The sequence below is a fragment of the Ochlerotatus camptorhynchus genome, unplaced genomic scaffold (genome assembly GCF_037179485.1).
Source record: "Ochlerotatus camptorhynchus isolate MF236.1 unplaced genomic scaffold, CSIRO-AGI_Acam_v1.1 ptg000096l, whole genome shotgun sequence".
NCBI lineage: Eukaryota > Metazoa > Arthropoda > Insecta > Diptera > Culicidae > Ochlerotatus > Ochlerotatus camptorhynchus.
Genome location: NW_027040586.1, coordinates 227,856 through 250,887, shown reverse-complemented (window position 1 = coordinate 250,887; position 23,032 = coordinate 227,856). Strand labels below are relative to the sequence as shown.

Below are 23,032 nucleotides of genomic sequence, written 5' to 3'. Positions count from 1 at the left end.
TGTTGATCTAACCTAGTACAACAACTTTATCGAAGACAGTGTAGCTTTATATATTGAAACAAATGAAATAATCCACCACAACCCCTATTAGTGAAAATCCCATAAGATGTGGGTATCCTTATTCACGTCCCGGTTACCCTGGCAATAAGGAGTCCTGACTGTATTATAGAAGTCCTGCGAATTTTCACCCCGAGAGATTTACGGTTTCCTTAAGCTGTCTTCTGTTCACCCCTCGGAATCACTGATCTTAGAGAATTATGGCTTAGAGAAAATTATGTTACTACCCACAATAAATCATGGCTCCGTAAAGCTCCCTTGTTTGAGCGTTCCAAATAAAGGAATCACACAATCTCCCCTAGTCAAAAGCATAATTTCACTTGAAATACGCTTCACATACTGTTGATCCTGATTGAACAACCACCCAGAAGCCAACAACAACCTTCAATGCTCACGCGGCACGACCAACCCTCTAACGTACAGGTTCAATCAAATCGGAAGCTCAAGACTGGGTATCCGATTTCATCCATTACTGTGTCCGCTAACGAAGGCTCCATTTTAATCCGAGATGAGCTCGCCATATCGCACACACACACACATAGAAACCGAACGGCGTAATGAATATTTTATTCGATCCTATTGTTTCGCCCTCACCGCCGTCTCTACACCCGACCGACCTCCGAGTGGCGATTGTCCATATTCACCCCCGTATCAAAATCCACCACCATCATCATCGCCTGCGCTGCCTAACTCGATGCTCCGTCTTCAGTCTGTTGTTGTTGAATCCAACTTGGAAATAATAAATTTTCACCTTTTCCCTCTTCTCCCGCTTCAGCATTCAGCATCAGAGTGAAGGTTCTCTGCACATCGAGAATAGTGTTACATCGTTTCGATTCCCGATGCCCGGGAAACCTTGTCCTACCGTAGACGGTTCTATCGTGTGCATTTCGTGGCGAGAAAAGAAGGAAGCAACCATCATCAATTGGATTTTCCATTCGTTCCATTGTTGGCTGTCTCATCTATCTGGTTACGCTAATATTTTTCCCAGCCACCGTTTTCACTTTTGATTGGGAATTGTACCAGAATGGGGCCCCAGCCGTCGTCGTTCCGTGTGATTTCCAATGGAAGTCGACGGCGGCGTGGGAGAGGGCCAATTTGAGAACGTATTCAAGTGATGCACTCTGATCTATGAGGTGATGATGACGACGACGAAAATGAAGATGATGGTTTGAACGTGCGATTGTGCCAAGGCGGAGAAGCGGAAAAAAAGGATGGAGCTTCGTAGCTTTTGTTCCGGATTTTCCATCTTCGGATGGATGGAGAAATGTGCGCGGCGAAAAGATCGAATGTCGGGAAGAAGACGGGTGCAAGTGTCAACAGAAGATCAATTAATGTTATTCGATTCGTGATTGGGAATTGAACGCTCGGCGGAAATAATGATTCATTTAGATTGATTAAATTTTCCAAATTGAAACTTTGTACATACTTTGAAAAGGGAAAGTTTTTGTGCTTTGGATTTTTTGATCTGCTTTGAAGATTATTGATCAAAGGATTTAGACATTATAAGGTACACCAGGAGGGCAGGTGGCAACGGTGGGTGGAACTTATTTTAGCAGCAATTTCTAGGGTTTCATTCGTTGGAAAATGAGAGGTATAATGGGCACAATCCACACTTTTGCACCATGGAATCAAAGTTTCATATTCAATATGATGGCTCAAGCTTTGGAGAATATGATAGAGAGAAAACTACAAAAATGACACTTATTTACTATACTTTAAGATTCAACTGCAAATTATTCAGACAGTCCATCAAAATACATGAACTATGAGCATGAGTAATTTTGATAATGAATAAGTAACCATTTTGGTTTTCCGAGGGTTCTGTAGACCATGATTTAGACTTGTAAAATGTTTTAAAACCGTGATAAAATTTGCAATGATACTTGAGAGCTGCATTGTTATAAATAAAATTTCATTTTATTTTAAATCCGGGGTTGGTTGGAAATGCTATCTAACATGAAGCTTTATTGTGATAACTTATTAGCTAGAGTATGATCTTAGAAAAGGGTAGGTGGATAGTTCCGTTTGAGTAGGGCAGTATGAAAATTGAAAGGAAGTTAAAAATGAGCGAAGGGCCATTAATGTGGCAGTACAAAGTCAAACGCACACCTTTTGCCTAACCCGTACTCCCACCTTTGATCATTACTGTCTGCGGCTGTGGAATAGTTCTAGCGATGTTTCATCACTACCTAAAGCCCCTTGTTACCGAGAGCATTTTCAGTCGATGGTGTGTTATAATGCATTTCTTTGTGTTGCTCCTCTCGTCATGACCAACGAAGTCATCTCAGAGAGAAAGCAGTAGTAGCGTGCTGTACCATCATCAGTATTGTATGGGAATAGAGTAATTAAAGTTAGTTTTGGTATCATTCATTTAATTTATTTTGCCTTTATATCCGAATGCGCGAACCTTGGCCTTAACCCCAGCCACAAGGTTCTGCATGACCTCAGAATCGTTAGTTGTTTGCATATTAACCTTTGCTTTCTTCATTTCTTCTACATTCTTCATTACTTTAGGTCGTTTTAGAAGGTGCTCCTTCATAATGGCCCACTATTTTTGACGTAGGACTACGTCTATGATTTCTATATTGGGGCACACTTTGTGAAACCTAAAATGGAACATGTAACAACAAATGAAAGATTTTGAACGTTAATAATTCAGCTGCCCCTGGACTTATTTGAATAATTTTATCACCAATCGGTCAGATCCATTTCTACACATCTGTTAAATTTAAGACTTTATCGTTTTTTTTAAATTGAAAATTGCACGAATGTGTAACTGTTGCTTTGATAATTAAAATTATCCCTGATTGCCTGCGAAAAGCGATTTACCTAACACAGATTTCAAAGTTGAATTCCATCCGGTCTCACCAAACGGTGTTTATTCAATCACCGCGTGGTGAGTGGTGGTGTTCTCAAGTACACAACGAAAGGCTACCTGCAAGCTGCGAGCTGTAACCCACATGACCATCCATAGAAGGAGGAAGAAGCCGCCTGTCGCACAGCTATTGATCGGAATCAGTAGCTCTTCGTGAGTAGCTGTGGGCCATCTATGTCAAGTGCGTGGCACTAAAAATTGTAAACAGAGAGAACCCCGCTAAAATTCCTATTCCTACGCAAAACACAAGCTCCTGCTGTAGTTAACAAATAAGATTTATTATATAAGACCACGTAGTCCTACTTCACCATTGCGTACAACCTCATAGAGCTGTCCCTTGTGTCGTGACCTGGTTTCCCTCAGAATTGTTTTCATTTCAGCACATCCTATATGCACTATGTGTGCTGTCAGCAATACCTTTGAGCGCAATGATTTCGGTAAGATAAGTCTCTCTCCTTTGAATATCTTGGGACCCAAAATCCGCAATTCCTTAGCATGTGCTTCGAAACGACGGAGGTCCTTTGACCAGCTTCTTGATTCCAACGCTTCACCAATAGCGACTAGCTCTGCATCTGCTTCAGATGCTAATTCAATGCCCTTCCAAGTTATGTCCATTGTTCCAGCGTCCAGTGCAAACAGCAAATGCCTATCGTTAGAAGAAAAAAATCTAAATGACCACATTGGATAACAATATAATTGTTATCACCTGGCACACATTTGACTTTAAAGTCATACAATTGAAGTCTGAGAGCCCATGTTTCTGCCCTAGAGATCGCCCTTTTACCTGTTCTACATCCATCTCCGGAGATAAACTGGTTTGCTTCTGAATCAGTTCTGATGGTGAATGACTTATTCAGCAAATAAAAAGAAAACCTTTCGACACCCCAAACCATGGCCAATGCTTCTCGCTGCGTCTGTGGATATTTTCTTTCTGTTTCTGACAACGCCTTAGAAGCGCAGCCGATAATCCTCGGAACTTTTGATACATTGTACTGAATAAGAACAGCACCAAGTTCGATTGGAGAAGCATCGACGTAGAGTTCTGTTTCATCCTTGTATCTGAAAAACCCTAACTTCGTTATGGTCCTTAATGCTTCTGACTTCAAGTAAGCGAATTCGTCCTCCTCATTTTGTCCCCACTGAAACCTTTCAGCCTTCGCAAGATTCCTCAAATGATTTGTCTTCTCTGCTCGTTGATAAATGAATCGTTCTGTGAAGTTCATTAATCCAAGAAAACTTTTCACCTCAGACGAAGATTCAGGTCTCCGAAAGTCTCTGATAGCCTTCAATTTATCTTCTTCAATTCTAAGCCCGTCATTTGATAGTGAGAAACCCAAGAACTTGACTGATTGCTTTCCTAACACACATTTTTCTTGATTGATGCTTACACCATGTTCACGCAAGCGACAGAGAACAGCTTCCAGACTAGCATCATGCTTCTCTTTAGTTTTTCCATGAACCAGAATATCATCCAGATAATTGCAAATGCCTTTGCAATCTGCTAGTACGACCGTTTGCAAAATTTCTTGAAAGATGTCCGGAGCATTACATAAACCAAAAGGTAATCTTTTAAATCTGTATGTTGCATTCCCCGCGAAAAAAATCGTCAAATGTCTCGAATTTGATTGCAAAACAACGTGAAAGAAAGCGCTCGTCAGGTCTATTGTAGAAAACCAAGCAGCACCGTCCAAATCCGCTAAGATTGCTTCCAGGGTTGACCGAATGTCATTTTTTTCCTTTAGGGACGACTAGTAACGAGGAGCAATAAGATTTATCCATGTCATCTGCCACTTGTTCGATTATTCCTGTACGCAAAAGTTCCTTGATTCTACGTTCTGTCTCTTCTTTAAAAGCCGGAGGAATACTGGTTAACACGTTCCGTGAAGGTGGTAAGTTCCTATCGTACGACAGCTCGACTGGTGGCACATTAAATTTAGGAAATTCACCGGTGGTCATTATGGCACATATTTCACCAGGAAACATTTTGAAATTTGCTTTAATCTTATCCGATGGAAGGACTAGAACATTTAGACCAATTTGAAGAACACTGTATCGAATTGCAGAGTTTCTTCTGAGAAGCGGTCTACCGTTTTCGACGGCATAGAATTTTTCCATCAACTGTGGTCGATCACCGGAAATAAACAAGCTTGCTACAAACGTTGCAATCACCGAAACCTGACCTTGGGAAGCATATGCTTTAAGCGGCTTGTCTGAGCCCATAGAAATACATATTAGGGCGCCATCTGAACTATCAATACTCCTCAACTTATTGAACGTTTCCCTATCCACCGTGTTCACTTCTGCTCCAGAATCAATCAAAAATGTAACTGGTAAGTTTGCAACCCGTCCAACAATTTCCTTATTATTTAATTCCTCTACAAGATCAGTAGTTCGTAGTATCAATTGCTGGAAGAATTTATGATTACCTTCATAAACTGATTTATTTTGTACTTGAACCATAAATAATAATAAACTGAATCATAAAACAATAATCAAAATCAAAAAATAGTTCAGCTCATCAAAATTATTCACTTACTGAATGTTCATCATCGCAATATTCATCCTTGGTGATCGCGGCAATCTTCATTACTTTTGCCGGTGTTGCTTCATCGAATTCTTGAGGTTTACGTTTCGTCGAAACTGTAGACCGACAAGCACGTTCAATGTGTATCGCAAAACACTCCGCTGCAGAATGATAGTTACTTGTACATCTCCAGCAAAAGTTACGTGGGCTGTTGGCAGTCCTCGATGTTCCTCGTCGCAAAAATCCTACTCTACCCCGGGTACTCTGCCAAGGTCCTGGCGCTCGTTGCTGCCAAGTACCTGCCGCTCGTTGACCTGTTGTACCCGTAATACCTTCCGTTGATTTGTTAAGTACTCTCTTGTACGAAACGGCAGCCACATCCACTTTCCTTGCCTGTTGGTGATTTTTCGTGTATATTTCCTCGTTGATTCATTCAACCTCCTGGACCCTTATTTTTTCCCAAAAGATTAGCTAAAGTTCCGCCCTTCCTTAAAACCTTTCGACCGATCTCACGTATCCTCAAGTTGGTTGCATGAGACTGGATAATGTGACAAATATTCTCCAGCAATTGCTCCTCTCCAAAGTCGCACAATTTTGCAGCAGCAATGAAACGCTTGATATATTTCATATCGGATTCGGTAGCTTCTTGATACATGGAGCACAGTTGGCGTTGCATCAACAAATAGTCGCGAGAACCGAAGTAATTCTGCAAGCGGCTAAGTGCATTCGAATACGGTTTACTGGTCGGATCTGGATCCTCTGCTGACGTCGCTGTTCCATAGAGTACATCCAGTAGTTTTGATCCAGCTTTTATCTCGAAAATTCTCATTTGAGTGAATCCCATCACTCAGTTACTCAAAACTGTGTACAGAATTAGTTAAAATAATCACTATATTGAACGAAACTTTTGGCCAAAATAAGCTTTTAAATAGCCTCTCAGAGCTTTTTTAATTATGCACTCAATTTTCCATATTTCATTGACTAAAATCATAAGTACGAAAAGCACAAACGAAGTGTGTTTTAATTCAGAATTAAATCATCAATATTCTGTTAATAATACATACAACATATAACCATAACATTATATCTCACACTTGAGAGAGTCAACAAGTCACTCAAAATATATATATATATATATATATATTTTTTTTTTGCGAATCACTTCATCAGAAAGTACAATTAGTTCTGATCAAAACTTCCTTTTGATTTTTAACGAACGATTTATAATTCATCTACAACAGCGGCGCCGGTCATGTAGTGGTAAGCGTGATTTCCTCTCACCCCAGCAGGCCTGGGTTCAATCCCAGTCGGCGCCGCCGGGATGTTCTGAGGCATAACATCTCTGATCACGCCTTCCTTCGGAAGGGAAGTAAAGCCGTTGGTCCCCGGTTCATGAGTTGATGGGTCGATAGGTAGGGTCCAGGTGTGGGAGCTGCCTCTCTGGCGTCGGTAGCACGGAAAACAAGATCGACGGAAAACAAATCCAGGAAAAAAAAATCATCTAGAACAAACAGCAAAACAGATTTATAAAAACAAAGTTTGCCGACTTTTTACGATAACCTGATTCTAGTATTATATGATGTCATTTATCGATACTTATCTCTTTCATCACAGATGTATTCTGATTATGCTTATCATCTCATAACCAAATAGTCTTGGTTCCTTCGTTCATAATCAGCTTCTTTTATTGCACCACAGGCGTTTCGTTCACAATTTCCAAATCTTCTATCAGCCATCTTTTCATAAAACAACCATTCCGTTCATAATTTTAACATAATCTTCTTTGTACAAAACAAACACCGTTCCAATCACATTTTCTACATTTTCAGGCAGTTCCGTCAAGCGTTCCGTTCACAATGTCTAAATTTTCAATTTATAGAATGTTTACAATAACCGTGCTATTCATTCTCTCACAAACCGTTATTCTGTCCTGTGATAAAATCTCTTTATTTTCTATCCCTTTTGATGAAATTGCACAATCCTGCATGTCTGTATCCACCCTTCTTTCTTCTTTACACTTTGCACTTTCAAGACCAAACGTCAAAATGATTTCAATGCAAATCGATAATCGACGTACGTCGACGAAAACGTATTTACTAATATTTCTGCACGTCATCTGGTTTCCATGGAGATTAACCGTTAGTTTATTGTTGATTTTCATGCAGAACGAACTCAAGAACGAACAACAGTGAACATATTTAATTTCCAGTAGCCTGTTGTAGTATTGTTTATTTTTAGGAAGATTTTTTTTATTGCAAGATGCCAAATGATTTTTTTTATACAGTCATAACACGAATAGTTACGCAAACTATAAATTGACAAATTGTACGAGTGCCACCGTCAGAAAAAAAATGATATTTATGAAGTTCCTCATCACTCTCGTTTATTCGCCAACCACATATTTCAGCGCGATTTTTCAGCACAATTTTTTCGTCACGAAGCTAGCAACATGAATTCGTAGTACAGTAATAGTAACACAAATTCTCAGATGATCTATCGCGTATGCTGTACGATTATCACGAAGGAACGATTTTCGGTTTTTGACGTAGAACTACGTCTTTTTCGACTATACTGGGGTGCAAATCAAAAAAATGTGTGTGGTTTTGAACGCTTGTAACTTTGTCATTTATGGATGAAATTTAAATCCAAATACGCCAATCGATAGGATATTACATTTCAAACCTGCTGAAATAAATATTTTTTTCCATTTTTTCTGTAATTAAACTTTTGAAAATGTACAAATGATAATGTTATCACTGTTTTCACGAAATAAGCCTTTTTCCCAAACCCAGTCATCATAAACGAATACCACTTGGTTGCACACCATTCTGCTTGAACCTGAAAAGATATAAATCAACGCTGCTCTCCTGCATCTGTTCATTACCGCTTCGGACGGCGTGGCACTATGTCCTGAAGCAAGCAGGACCAAGTCAGCTGCCAAAGGTGGATCACGTCGTGTCCACCACAATGAGGCATGAGACTTGAAAAACCATGCATGTAAAACCCCCTCCCCCTTAACAACCTCTTCCCCACCCCCTTAACATAACCCGACATGGACTTTGACGATCATTTTTTTCCGGGAAATAAATTTTAAACAAACCACAATTGATGAATCTCTAAAATAAAGATTAAAAAAAAAAAAAAAAAAAAAAATTGATGAATCTACGTTACGGTCGACCAGTAGATGGAAATGATGTGAAAATGATAATGACTTTTTGCTAGCTGTCAAATCGTATGGAATATTTTTTAGTACATCATCACTTTTGTGGTTTTGGATTTCAAACCTAGGTGTCGCATGCACTGGTGCAGTTTTGCGTAGATTAATCAATTATGTATAAACAATTAATTGTTTACATGCAGAGCCAACATTTTCAAAAAAAATTGCTTAGCAGGAGACATACACTCGATGAATTACCAACAACTGACTGTAAAGCATATCTGGTACCTCTATATATGCAATTATATTAACATCCAAAGTCCATCCTTTTTTACATATTCTGCAAAAAAGAAACTTTTTGCTCCGCCCCATTCATAAAAAAACTGCGGGAAATCCTGTCAGGTGTGGTTGCACATGACCACAATAAAGAATGCGACACAATGAGGAATGAGGAAAAGCAATGTATGCAAACCCTCCCCTCCCTTCACAACAACATCCCCCTCCCCTTCTTAACAATAACCCGAAAAAGACATGGACTTTGACGATCACTTTTTTACGGGAAATAAATTTTAAACAAACCACAATTATTAGTAAAAACAGAAGTTTTTCCCTTAATTTCTTCCCGCATCAAAACTTTCAAATTTGAGAAAAAAAAAAATTTCTTGAAAGACATATTCGATGATATTATGTTGGTGAATTACACACAACTGACTGTAAAACATATCTGTACCTCATGAAATTATATTAACATCCAAAGTCCATCCTTTTTTCCATATTCTTCACAAAAGAAACGTTCTGCCCCGCCCCCATTCATAATAAAATGGCGGGAAATCCTGTCAGTTGTGGGGCTTAGAAAGCTTGTTTTGTGCAGAATATGTAAAAAAGGAGGGACTTCGGATGTTAACCTAAATGATAGAGATAGATAGATAGGTTCTACGTCATACTGCGGTCGTGTCTAGGACACAACCCTTTAATTTTTTTCTCAATTCTTGGTTACCAACGGTTAATGGTCAGTGAACAGTTATAATTTTCAGTAACCTAGCAACGTGTTTTGTTGATTGAAGGAAGAATGTGTTTCATTGGTAGATTTAAAATGGTTTTCACAGAACATAACGCGAATAGTTAAATTTTTTTTTAAGCTGCCGCTTGTGCTGTACGAATTTTATCAAGAGAATCGAACTGATAATTTTGATAGCCTTTCTTTACTTGTCTTGCGTCAAACTAGCTGATTTTTTTTTTTTTTTTCATATTTTAATTTGTTCATCATGATACTGATACAAATCTCTTCTTCTTTTTTTTTATTTTTCATCACGTTTCTAATGTCCGCAAATTATCTTTTCTTGTCACAGTGCTAATAAGGATTTTTTTTTATTCAATTCAGGGGATTATAACTAGATAATGCGGACACCATATCAAATTTTCAACTGACCTGCCGTGTGTGCTATATGGATATTACGATGGAAACGAATAATAAAAAAACTTACAATTGACCATTTTTCAGCTGATTTCTCGATTTTTTATTTTTTTTATTTCATACCTGAACGAAGCGAATTCCAATTGTATTTCTTCTTGCCTCGAGATTTACTTTTCGCATAAATTTTCTTCAAATATTTTTCAACTTTCTCACCTTCTGGGAGCACTTGCGCCAATGTCGTGACCTGGATTGCCTTCCATCGTAATAGGTTTGATTTTCGGGGATTTTCGGGAACGAATAAAGTAGAGTTTCAATTTGCTTCCGTACTCTACAAACTCTCTTACAAGACTGATTTTATTACCGATTATTTGTCAATAGCCTACTATGAATTTTATTTTCATTTCTTCATGTCTTGTCTTATCTACTACACCTTGTAGTTTTTTTTTTGTTGAGTGCAGTTCCGGAGTGTTTGGGGGGGTTCAGACCTTTCGGCAGGAAATCAACATAATCCGTCTCATACCACTCTAGCACGTCCTTCGTGTAGTGGCATCATGCCAAATCCGGCCAGAAGATCGTCGGACCGTCATGAGCCTTCAGGAGAGGGAGAAGCCCTACACGCTAAGATGCACATACCTTAAAGTCGGTAAAGAATACCTTAATATCGGTAGAAATTACCGATAATCGAAGAAAGTGCACATACCTAAATTATCGGTAATCATGGATTACCAATAATTAACATTAAATATTACCTAATTTATAGTAAAAAATAGCCTATTGAAAGTAAAAAGTAACGATTTTTATCGGTAAAATATACCGATAACTTTTTACCGATAATTTGTGGTAATCGTAGCTAAGAGTGTAGGGAAAGAACAACTTGATCTGCAGTAATATTTGGTGGAAAAATTGCTCAAATTGATAATTATTATAATTTTTAGTATAAATATTAATGATATTAACTGTCAAGCGGATAGCTTCAAAGTAAAAAAAATAACAGTATAACTTTAACGCATACACTCAATGACGTTTCACCGTTGTTGTTTCTGTTTACTGCAGCTTTCATTTTTGCCTAGATTTTGGTTTTCAATTGCTCTGATCGATTTCTACTTCGACTTTTCATGATAAAAACGGTACTGGACGTTCCCCCAGCAGCAAATTTTGCCAGTTGCAGGCTCATGGCAAATCGAGTGTAATACGACCACGGAACCAACAATCAATACGAAACTAACGATTTTAAATTGGCTCACTACTTGACTAGCCTATTGGTCCCAAGCAAATCGACTAACGTATCCCATTCTAGTATATATTCCAGTACTACACTATGTTTGTTTTGATTCGCTATGAAAGTTTGACAGATAAATTGAGGGGCTAGTGGATTTTCCTATGTTTCAAGGGGTGAATCGATTAGCTTGGGACCGATGATAGTACCAGAGCGAGAAAAAAAATTGAGCTCGTTTCTTCGGGACCTTCTGGTCTTAGAGTTACCTCTATGACGGAAGCATCACTCTGGGACTCCGTTTACAGGGGAGGCCAATTTAAATGGCGTTAAAACCCCATATCTTTTCACAATACAGTACAAACATTACAAAACAAGCACATCCGTGAACATAACATAAATTGAACATGGCTTCAAATATCAACTGTAGTCATAAACATAAAAACATTATAATTCTATCAGCTCCATTGGACATCCATCATCCTCGTCGGCAGTGGTGAATCGAGAAAAAAAAGCAATGGAATATTACCAACAATCAATACGAAACTAACGATTTTAAATTGGCCCACCACTTTAGTAGCCTATTGGTCCCAAGCAAACGATTAACGTACCCTATTCTAGTTGAAATTCTATTACTACACTATGTTTGTTTTGATTCGCTATGAAAGTTTGACAGATAACATCAGGGGTGTGTGGATTCATGCAGAACATGCAGGGGTGAGTGAAATAGCTTGGGACTGCTTGGGACCGTTGCTCTGGTACTGAGTGAGCCAAAAATAATAATGATTTTCTTCGGGACCCAGTGGTCTTAGAGTTACCTCTATGATATTACTCACCTTTCACAATAACGAATCTCACTCGATCCATTAATGCAATTCAGTCAGTCTACTCTTAAATGTTGCCACAGTAGAGTTGAAGTCGAAGAGGATGTAGTCTTCGTTAAACCTAGTCGACATAAGGCGGACAGGATCATGAAGGCCGTACAAGGAGTTGCGGGGTTCAAGCAGCAAAAAGTTCCGTTGGCGAAGTAATCGTTCAGGAACGTAAAGGTTAAGTTGACCTAGTAACTCCGGTGCGTCAGTTTCTCCTGTGAGAAGTTTAGCTACAAACACCGCTTGGGCATCATTTCGTCTTTGCTCAAGCGTCTGCAGTCCCAATAATCGGCATCGATCTCCATATTGTGGTAGGTTTAACGGATCTCGCCACGGAAGGCGTCGTAGGGCATATCTCACAAATTTTCTCTAAATTGCTTCGATCCTACTAGTCAAGGTTGACTAGTACGGGCACCATACTACAGAGTTGGATTTCAGAATCGATCGCACAAGTGCGCAGTACAGAGACCGGAGGCAGAGAGGATCGGTAAATTCGCAGGATATTTTGAACATAAATCCCAGTTGTTGGTTGGCTCTACAGATACTATCGTTGTAGTGCGATCGGGAGGTCAGCGCTGAATCCAGGATGACACCAAGATCACGAACTTGAAGACAACGCTCAAGGGACTGACCATTAATTGAATAATCATAAGTAATCGGGTTGAGCTTGCGATGAAACGATATAAAGTTACATTTGTGGATGCTCAACGTCAGCATGTTCCGGGTGCACCAATCAGCAAAACTATTCAGCAGCAATTGTAGAGTATAGCAGTCCTCGATACCTTTAATGATCATGTATATTTTGACGTCATCAGCGTAAAACACACGGCAGCCATATGGTAGTACGAGAGAAAGCTCGTTGATGAAGAGCGAGAATAACAAAGGACCCAGGTTGCTACCCAGATAAGTTTGAAAATTGTTCCGAAGATTCAAATCCGATATTAACGGTGAGGCTACGATCTGTAAGGTATGATCCAAACCAGCTAACAAGATCCGCAGAGACACCAATTCTTCCTAGACGTTTCAGTAATATTCCGTGGTCAACTCTATCGAAAGCTGATTTCAAATCAGTGAATGCGGTGTCGATCTGAGCACCAGCATCAATGTTGCGTATGCAAAACGAAGAAAACTGGACGAGATTGGTAGATGTTGATCTTTTGGGGTAGAAACCATGCTGATAATTCTTGCAGAAGTCAAAAAGTTCATCATTTATTATGATTTCGAAAACCTTCGAACAAGCACACAACGAAGTTATTCCTCTGTAATTCTCGATGTTCTGTCGATCCCCCTTTTTAAACACAGGGAACATGACCCATGTTTTCCAGCTTGTGTTGAAAACTGTCGTAAGAGGGAAAATCAACTCTTCGCCGCATTTTTTCAGTACGCATGTCGGTATGCCATCAGGACTGGACACAGAGTATTTCAATTTGTTTATGGCGGAGTCCACCTGATTCGACGTGATTGCAAAGCTTCTCAGAGAACAGACCCCACTAGGTGTATCTCTACAAGCTTCTGTGATTTGACGTGCAGACGACGTAGAATCATTAAATGTCCTTCTAAAGTGAGTGGCAAACAAATTGCACTTTTCCAAAGTGGAGGTGGCGACTTAATCGCCCAGAAACACCTCAACGGGAACCCATTCTCCTTCCGTTTAGAGTCGACAAATTTCCAAAAATGTCGTGCATGTCTGCGCAGATTTTCCTGAGTTCGTTTGCAGTAGCGTTTGTACAGATAACGGTTATACGTGCGATAACTGTTACTAGCACGTGCGAAATGTTGCTTGAAAAAAGGACAACGAGACTGGCAGTAGGATCGGAGTGCTTTGGATCTTAGACGTTTGAGTCGTCGTAAATGTATATTTCCCCAAGGTGGTTTCGAAGATGGTCTGCTCAGTGGAACAAAATCAACCAAGTAACTCTTCAACACACTGGTGAAGTACTCTACAGCAATGTCAATATCTTCAGCGGATTCAAGGATGTGCCAGTCAGTTTGGCGAAGCGCTTCAAGTAATCCTCCAAAATCAGTGCGGTGAAAGTCAAGTCCAGGTTCGTCCGGGAAACTCTCATATTCAGTAGGCTGCGCGAGACTAATAGTTACTTCAAAAGCGGGATGATCGGCATCAAGAAAAGAGAGTGGTTCTACAGCTGCTTCAATCTGGCATCGAGAGAGCGTTGCTACATTCACCAAATCGAACATCTTCTGTGTCCGGAGGTTCTCGGGAATTTCACACTTATCCTTGACAGGTTTCCTGGAATCGCCTTCACATATCAAGACCAACAATTGAAATGGCCTTAACTCCATTTTGTAAACATACCTTGTAAGGTCATTTTCTCGCGAACCGAAACCTTCATTCGCAAACCTAAACCACAATCGGGTAGAGGAGAATTTCCCCTACCTGTTCATTATGTTGGTTTGCCTTTGCGGACTTCGGTTCGCAAGAAAATGGCCTTACAAGGTTTGTTTACAAAATAGAGTTAAGGCCATTTCAATTGTGGGTCTTGATATTTCTCGTCATCTATTACGCAGCAGAATAGCTTCGTTAACTTCTGGTCGTTCAACTTCCGGGCGACCATATTCCGTTTCTCGTCACGGTTTGAGGACTTCTGAACCTTAAACGTACGTAGTTCTGCTCGAGATTTGGATTTTTTTCCGAATCTTCGCTTCCGATCAACAGTCAGACGTTCTTCGAACCATTTTATGATACCAGACACCGTGGAATATGCGATTGCCAACTTTTTTCCGATGGCACGATGCGACAGATCCTTATTCTCAAAGTACTCGTGCAAAACTTTTTCCCGCACGCACTGTTTTTTCGTCGCCATTTTGAGACTTTTGCGTACCTGATGATATCAACTCACAGAGTGTAAACAATACACATTAAACTATGTCTACGCAAAATTTCAATTAATTTTACCCAACGGATCAAAAGTTAGAGCAATTTGAGCGTGTGCGGATTTTAAATGGTATACACTTTAGTACTCGTTAAAACCATTCTTAAAGGCTGACTTAAAGTAAATTGGTACGCCCCTCGTGCGCTGCTACCACGCCTCTAGTGTGGAGAATCTAAAATCTTTGACAGTTGTTTGTTTACATATCTGTAGAGAACAATTGATGCAAGTTTGATCAAAGTAGCCGATCGCGTTCAGAAATAACGTCAAATGGAACTCGAAAGAAGACAACATATTGTCAGCCCGCATCGCTCTTGCCGTGCGGATCTATTTGTTTTTTGCTGAAGGAAGTGTTACTGCTACCTAAAGCTACAACAAATTTAAACAGCACTTTTTAGTGCTCGACCTGTGAAATGTCTACCTTGTTCAACTCTAATTCCTCTTCGATCCTTGTTTGGACCCTACCGGAGGAAATCCTTCTTGGATATAGCAATCTGCTTGGAAGTCTATTTGGATAAAAATTTACTGCCGCCATGACGCCTAAGCGCAGAAGAAAAGGGCAAACTCTTGATCCCCCTTCTGATGAAATTAATTTGAGCAATCAATTTGATTATCGCACGGATGATGAGAATGATAAATCATCCAAGAAAAAATTCTAGTAATCTTTCCCGGCTTAATGCCAAGAAGGAAAAGATTCCCCCTATTGTGATAACCACTTCCGATTTCCATGCTCTTCGCATGGAACTTTTGAACTTCGTGAAAGTTAAGTTTTCACTACAAATTGGACGTCGGGGTGAATGCCGTGTATTGGCTGAAACCTTGGACGGATTTAAATGTCTTCTCAAGTATCTTACTGAGAAGAAGCACAAATTTTTTACTTACGACACCAAAACTGAACGTGTGTTCAAGGTTGTCATGAAAGGACTGCCCAGTGGTGAATCTCTGGATCAGATCAAAGATGAACTGGCAAAATTACTTGGAGTTGTGCCACTCCAAGTAATCAAAATGAAAATAAAATTCCGTCCTGGCGATTCGCGCAACGGGATTTCTAATGATTTTTATTTAGTTCACTTCAAGTCTAGTGAACTAAACAACCTTAAGGCCTTGGAAAAAGCTAGCCTTATACTCCATGTCCGAGTGAAGTGGGAACACTTTAGGAAGACTGGAGGAAATTTCCAAAAATTCACCCCGTGCCGTAAGTGCCAGGGATGGGGTCACGGAACCGAATATTGCTACATGCCAGCTAAATGCATGAATTGTGGTGATTCCTCTCACGCAAAGGACGACTGTCCTGTGAAGGAAGATCCTAAGAAATTTAAATGTTCAAATTGTGGTGAAAACCACAAATCCAATTTTTGGGAGCGTAAGACTCGCATAGGGATCTTACAATCTCGTTCCAAGGGACAGACAGGAGACACTCCACGTTTCCGACTAGGTAACAAATTCTACATTCGAACCCGTAGCTAAAAACATCGCTCCCTGCTTCAAATTCTTCATCGATACCTGTTCCCCTGGCTGCTAACAATGTTCAGCGAATAAATGGAGCTACCTATGCTGCCATTGCAGCCGGTAGGAATCAAAATTCTAGCCAACATAATTCTAACGGATATTTTGATAATTTTGACGTACGAAGCATTACTGCTCCTAAAATGGAATTTTTACAGAAATCATTCATTTAAATGATTACTGATATGCTTAAACCTAACTCCATGTTTGATGTTATTCAAACTGGAGTAAAATTTGTGAACAATATCGTCATGACTTTGAAATTCAGTAATGGATTTTAAATAATTAAATATTTTAAATTGGAATGCTCGATCTCTTACAGATAATGAAGACGAGCTATTTAACTTTTTGAGAGTTCATAACGTGCATATGGCCGTTATAAGTGAAACTTTCCTTAAACCTGACCATAAGGCTAAAAGAGACGCAAATTATTTCATTTATAGAAATGATCGTCTTGATGGACCCTGTGGTGGCGTTGTCATCTTTATTCATAGACGAATCAAACATAAAATTGTGTCTTCATTTGAAACCAAAGTTTTTGAAACTTTGGGAGTTTCTGTTGAAACAAAGTTTGGAGAACTTACGTTTATAGCTGCCTATTTGCCATTCCAATGGGTGACCTTCAGAAACTTACCCGTCATAGGTCTAAATTCTTCATTATTGGTGATTTTAATGCAAAACACCGCTCATGGAATAATGCTCAAAGCAATTCTAATGGTAATATTCTGTTTGATGATTGTTCTGCAGGTTATTACACTATTCAATATCCAAACAGCCCAACATGCTTTTCTTCTGCAAGAAATCCCTCAACTATTGATTTGGTCTTAACTGATTCATGTCAACTTTTGCAACTTTTGAATTTTCACAGAAATAATTTCTAATCCCAACAGCTTTACTTTCAATTACCATAGGGCTGATTGGGAGCAATATCGAACATTTATGGAATATAACTTCGATCCAAACATTCCTTTGCAAACCAAAGATGAAATTAATTATGCTCTTGAATCTCTGACTACTTCTATAGTTGAAGCAAGAGCTGCCTCAGTACCAAAATGCGAGGTTAAATTCGATTCAATTATAATAGACGATGATCTTCAGCTCTTGATCCGTCTTAAAAATGTCCGTAGGAGACAATTTCAAAGAACACGCGATCCTGCCATGAAAGTTATCTGGCGGGATTTGCAAAAACAAATTAAAAAGCGATTCTCTGCCCTGAGGAACAAAACTTTTGAAAATAATGTTTCTAAATTAGACCCGAGTTCCAAACCCTTTTGGAAACTCACAAAAATGTTGAAAAAACCTCAAAAGCCAATTCCAGCGCTTAAAGAAGGTGGTAAAATTTTGATCACAAATTTGGAAAAAGCTCAGAAACTTGCTAAGCAATTCGAGAGTTCCCATAATTTCAGTTTGGGTCTTACTAGTCCTATTGAGAATCAGGTTGCTCGGGATTTTCTGAATATTTTCTCTCGGGAAAATATTTTTGATGATTCCTGGGGGACTGATTTGGACGAAGTAAGGTCTATAACTAAAAAAATTCAAAATATGAAAGCTCCAGGTGATGATGGAATTTTCTATATCCTCATCAAAAAACTCCCAGAGAGTACCTTGTCTTTCTTGGTAAAATTATTTAACAGATGTTTCCATTTGGCATACTTTCCTGATAAATGGAAAAATGCAAAAGTTGTTCCAATTTTGAAGCCGGATAAAAATCCAGCTGAAGCTTCTAGCTACCGTCCAATAAGTTTGCTTTCTTCAATAAGTAAACTTTTTGAAAAAATAATTTTGAATAGAATGATGCTTCACATCAATACGAACTCAATTTTTGCAGATGAGCAGTTTGGATTTCGCCATGGGCATTCAACTACTCATCAACTCTTAAGAGTTACCAATTTAATTCGTTCAAACAAATCTGAAGGCCACTCAACTGGAGTTGCTCTTCTAGACATAGAAAAAGCATTCGACAGTGTTTGGCATGAAGGTTTGATTGCTAAATTGAAAAAGTTTAATTTTCCACTTTATATTATGAAATTAGTTCAAAATTATTTAACTGACAGAACTCTGCAGGTAAATTATCAAAATTCCAAATCTAATCGACTACCTGTTAGAGCAGGAGTTCCTCAGGGTAGCATTCTTGGGCCTATATTGTATAACATTTCATTTAAGACTCAGTGTTACCACAAATCTATGTTCGTCGGTATTTCTGCTAAAGGAAGAGGTCTTCGTGTTATTTGCAGCAGACTGCTGAAAAGTTTTACAAAAATGGAAGATTTCTCTCAACGCTTCCAAAACTCAACTTATAATATTTCCACATAAGCCTTGAGCTCCTTTTTTGAAACCTAGTAGTAGTCACATAGTCACTATGAACGGAGTTCCAATTTCCTGGTCAAACCAAGTGAAATATCTTGGATTAATACTTGACCAAAAATTAACTTTTAAAGATCACATTGAGGGCATTCAAGCCAAATGTAACAAATATATAAAATGTTTGTATCCTCTTATAAACAGGAAATCCAAACTTTGCCTGACGAATAATCTTCTAATATTTAAACAAGTTTTTAGATCGGCCATGCTTTACGCTGTGCCAATATGGTCTAGTTGTTGCACTACCAGGAAAAGAGCACTTCAAAGGATTCAGAACAAAGTTATTAAGATGATTTTGAAGTTGCCTCCCTGGTACATTACTACCGAGGTACATAGAATTTCTAATGTTGAGACTTTAGAGCAAATGTCAAAAAAAAAAACAATAAATTTATTAAAACAATTATTTAGTATTTGTTTTAAGTTTTAAGATGTCGATTATTATATTGACATACAGGGACAAAAAAACTTTTTAAATACTGAATTGCCAAATCAGGAACATTGTAAAAACACTTAGTTATATAATACCAATTAAGGCTGGTAAGTTACTGTAGGAACTGGAGCACCTAGGTTAAAATGAAATGTAATTTATTTTGAATTTATAATAAATAAAAAGTTTAATAAAATTGCTTTGGCGGTGAATTTCAACTCCTTTTCTTTGTTGTTTTTTTTATGCAGATGAATGTGATTGTGATTTTTGTTGCGAAAATCCTGGATTTTCTCAAATACGCCAAAATCAGGGAATTAAAGCTGACAGGAGCACTATTTGATAACTTTACAGGTTCAAGTAGAATGATTCAAACGGGATGATGGAAAACTTTTTTCATTAATATAGTGATAAAATTATCACTTTTTATTTGCCCAATTTTCTATAGTTGTTTTTTTTTTATGAAAAATTAGAAAAGGATTAACTTCAACAGCTTCGTAGAGTTATTAAGTGTTAACTAGTGTATTTGAATTTTAATTTCATCTATAAATGACATAGTTATAGGCGTTCAAAACCTAACACCTTTTCGTGACGGTCACAATTTTAGATGTTAGATTTACCCCCTGTACCTTCCCGTAAGACGTAGTCTGCGTCAAAAGTACTCGGCATAACATAAACATTGCTTCAGCATCTACCAGCATGAGTTTTCAGGAGCAACTGGATTTCGTGCTAGTTAGTTGAGCTGGTTGAGCTAGTGAACTAGCACAGATGTAAACACCCCATTACTTCGGCAGCATCATATCACTCATGAGCAGCAGGCAATGTGAGGCAAGATTCGTTGCGAATGTAAGCAACAAGCACTACAAACACTGCTAAAATTGACGAGAAAACGTAAAATCCCCTAATTTAACGTGGACATTTTAAAGCCGAGCAAATTGCTCAATTACAATTTCCGTATCTCTCACCATTCCAACTCCCGCACGAACTTTTCCACAATCAATATTCGAGCCGTCCAAAGTCAAAATGCAAAACGCGCACTGATGTTGGTACCAATCATTGTTATTAACTTTCCACTTTTCCCAACAAAAACATCAACAACAAAAAAGCAGCACCGAGCAACCGAACCCGGGGATTAAAACAACAGCTCGACAAACTTGAAGAAAACAAGATCTCATGAACTTTGCAAAACAACCTCTCACACTCGATGAGCTTTGTTCGAAAACCTATACAAACTCTCCGCTCTGCCATTGACTCATACAAAACAAACCCCAGCCAGCATCCCCAACCGAATATTTCACTAATTGTGTATTCGTCTGTTTTTCTCTCTTCTTTCCGTTCTAATTACACCCACCCAGGACAGGACGTTGAGCTGAGAGCAAAGCGCCTGCAATACGGCGGACGGCTGAGGGCGTCCTACCCCTTTCACATTCATCGCAGCATCCCCCCGCAGCTCCGTCCCGGTTGCATCAAAGCGAACTACGACGAGGAGGACGATCAAGTCGATACAGCAGCAACTAGCTTGGAACTCTGTGGATAACAGTCAGCAGGGTAGAAGCATCGACACGACGACGACGACGACGGCAGGAGATTGCAAAATTTATGGCCTTGGCTAACGACAGCTGACAGCGGAGGCAATAATTTGTGTAAGTCGAAACGATTCTGGGGGTGTATTTGTGGGCCACTGGGTTTAGTAGGACATTTTGCGGCTCCAGATCCGAGTGGGGGGCTGGGCATTGCATCACCGAAGCTGGGAATTTATCACTCTATTGAACTTGCGGTGGCGGCAGTTGCCAGCCGCAGTCCCACGCGCTCTGCTCTCCTGCTTGGTTAAGGTCCAACCCACCAAACCAAATCGTGTGGGCAAAATACTAGTTATACTTCTCCTTGTTGTTTTCCCCATTGCCAATGATGACAGTCGTAGATCATAACGGGGATATTGATTGGCTCCGGCGTTGGAGGATTTGTTGGAGTTTGTTTACTTGAAGGTTAGGAATTTATTGCCTATTGTTGTTTATGCAGATGGTAGCAAGCAGCCTGAAAGTATTTTTCCTTTGGAGATTCAGGTTTTCAGTGCACGCGGTACGGTAAACACAGACTGGTGAATTGAAATTCTACGAAACTCCAACAACACAAACAACACAACAAGTATAGGCATATATAATGACAATTTACTTTTATGTTTTCGGCTATTCCTGTGGAATGATTACTTTTGTAGTCATATAACTTTCATCAGTGCCACCGGTGGTGTAGTGGTAAGTGTGATTGCCTCTCACCCCAAAAGGCCTTGGATCAATCCCAGTCGGCGCCGCCGAGATTTTCTGAGGCATAACATTTCTGATCAGGGTTGTAAAGCCGTTGATTCACGGTCCATAAGTTTAGTAGTGGGTCGAGAGGTAGGGTCCTGGCTCCCTGGCCCTGGCGTCGGTAGCATTGGTACCAGAATTAATATTCAAGTCTAGGGGTTTTCAACTTTGCATACTGTGCCAAAACACAGTATGCTACACTGACCGGCACGATTCAGCACTTTAAGACACACACTGACAAGTAGGACACAAACAATATAATTCAAAACGGCATCACTGTTGAGTGTTGACGTTTTGCCAATCGTTGCTAAGGTTGACTACTTTGTTTACCTCGTAGAGAACCTACTGTTAGAAAATTATAATTCATACCTGAAACTTGAAACTGGTGAAACAGCGATTTAACCAAGTATTTAAAAATGGAAAACGGATGCCCAAGGGGTTCAAGGATCGTTCCTTGCAACAGTTAGAAACCTATTGTAAGCATTCTCTGAACCATGATCAGTTCACAACTAGCAAAACTCAGATCAACTCATCCGATTCACAGCGAAAATCCTCTTGATGCTCTTATTCAGAACAGCTTTAATTCGGGCCTCACACACTCAAAATGAATGTGGCACGAAATTTCATTCACCGAGTAAAAAGTTTCTCCACCAACGTCGACCCAAAAACGGCCACAAACACGATTTTCTCCCAACTAAAGCTTAACGACTACCCGGCGAAACTAATAAATCGATAATACAAGTCGGACAGCTGACAAAAATAAACCGATTCGCGAATTCGTAGGGAATTGCTCAGTGGTAGCTTACTTCCGCATTATCGATAGAGGAACGGTTCGTTGCGCATTGGTGTGATTGAAAACGAAAGTTGCCCCTCTTCAGTCGATATCTACGCCCCGTGCAGAATTATTTACTGGCAGCTGTATTGGGAGCTCGTCTACGAAGAACGATCGAGGAAGGTCGCTCAGTGAAGATTCTTCGAACGTATTTCTGGAGTGACTCTACAACCGTACATGCTTGGATTACATCGGATCTTCGACGTTATAGACAGGATGTAGCGCTTCGGGTCAATGAAATCCTAAACCTGTCTCAACCAGAGGAATGGAGATGGATTGATACACAGCAGAATGGGGAAAAAGAATCAATGCTGTAAGCCGCTGGTATCGGGCACCGCAATTTTTGTACAAATCAGAGGAACATTGGCCTAGAGATCATGAAGGATACACCAGTGAAACGGAGGAAGAATGACGACCGGCATACGTATGCAGGGACTTCGCTGCAGTGCTCGTTGTGGAAGCTCAGCGTTTTTCGAAATGGGAACGTCTTCACAGATTTGTAGCGTACGTCCATCACTTCATCAACAATCTGCAAGCACGTCGACTGAAGAAAAGCCTAACAACCCAAGAGGAGCAGTTGCAAGCGGAACGGACGCTATGGAGGAT

At 39.6% G+C, this 23,032-nt stretch overlaps 1 protein-coding gene across 1 annotated transcript in view; it reads left to right on the top strand.

Moving 5' to 3' along the window:
- Positions 1-23,032, top strand: part of kek6 (kekkon 6) — a 1,119,682-nt gene that overhangs the window by 1,010,885 nt on the left and 85,765 nt on the right. Inside the window, exon 3 of the mRNA XM_065218988.1 lies at positions 20,647-20,934. The gene's annotated coding sequence lies outside the window, so the exon portion shown is untranslated. The remainder of the gene's footprint in view (positions 1-20,646; positions 20,935-23,032) is intronic.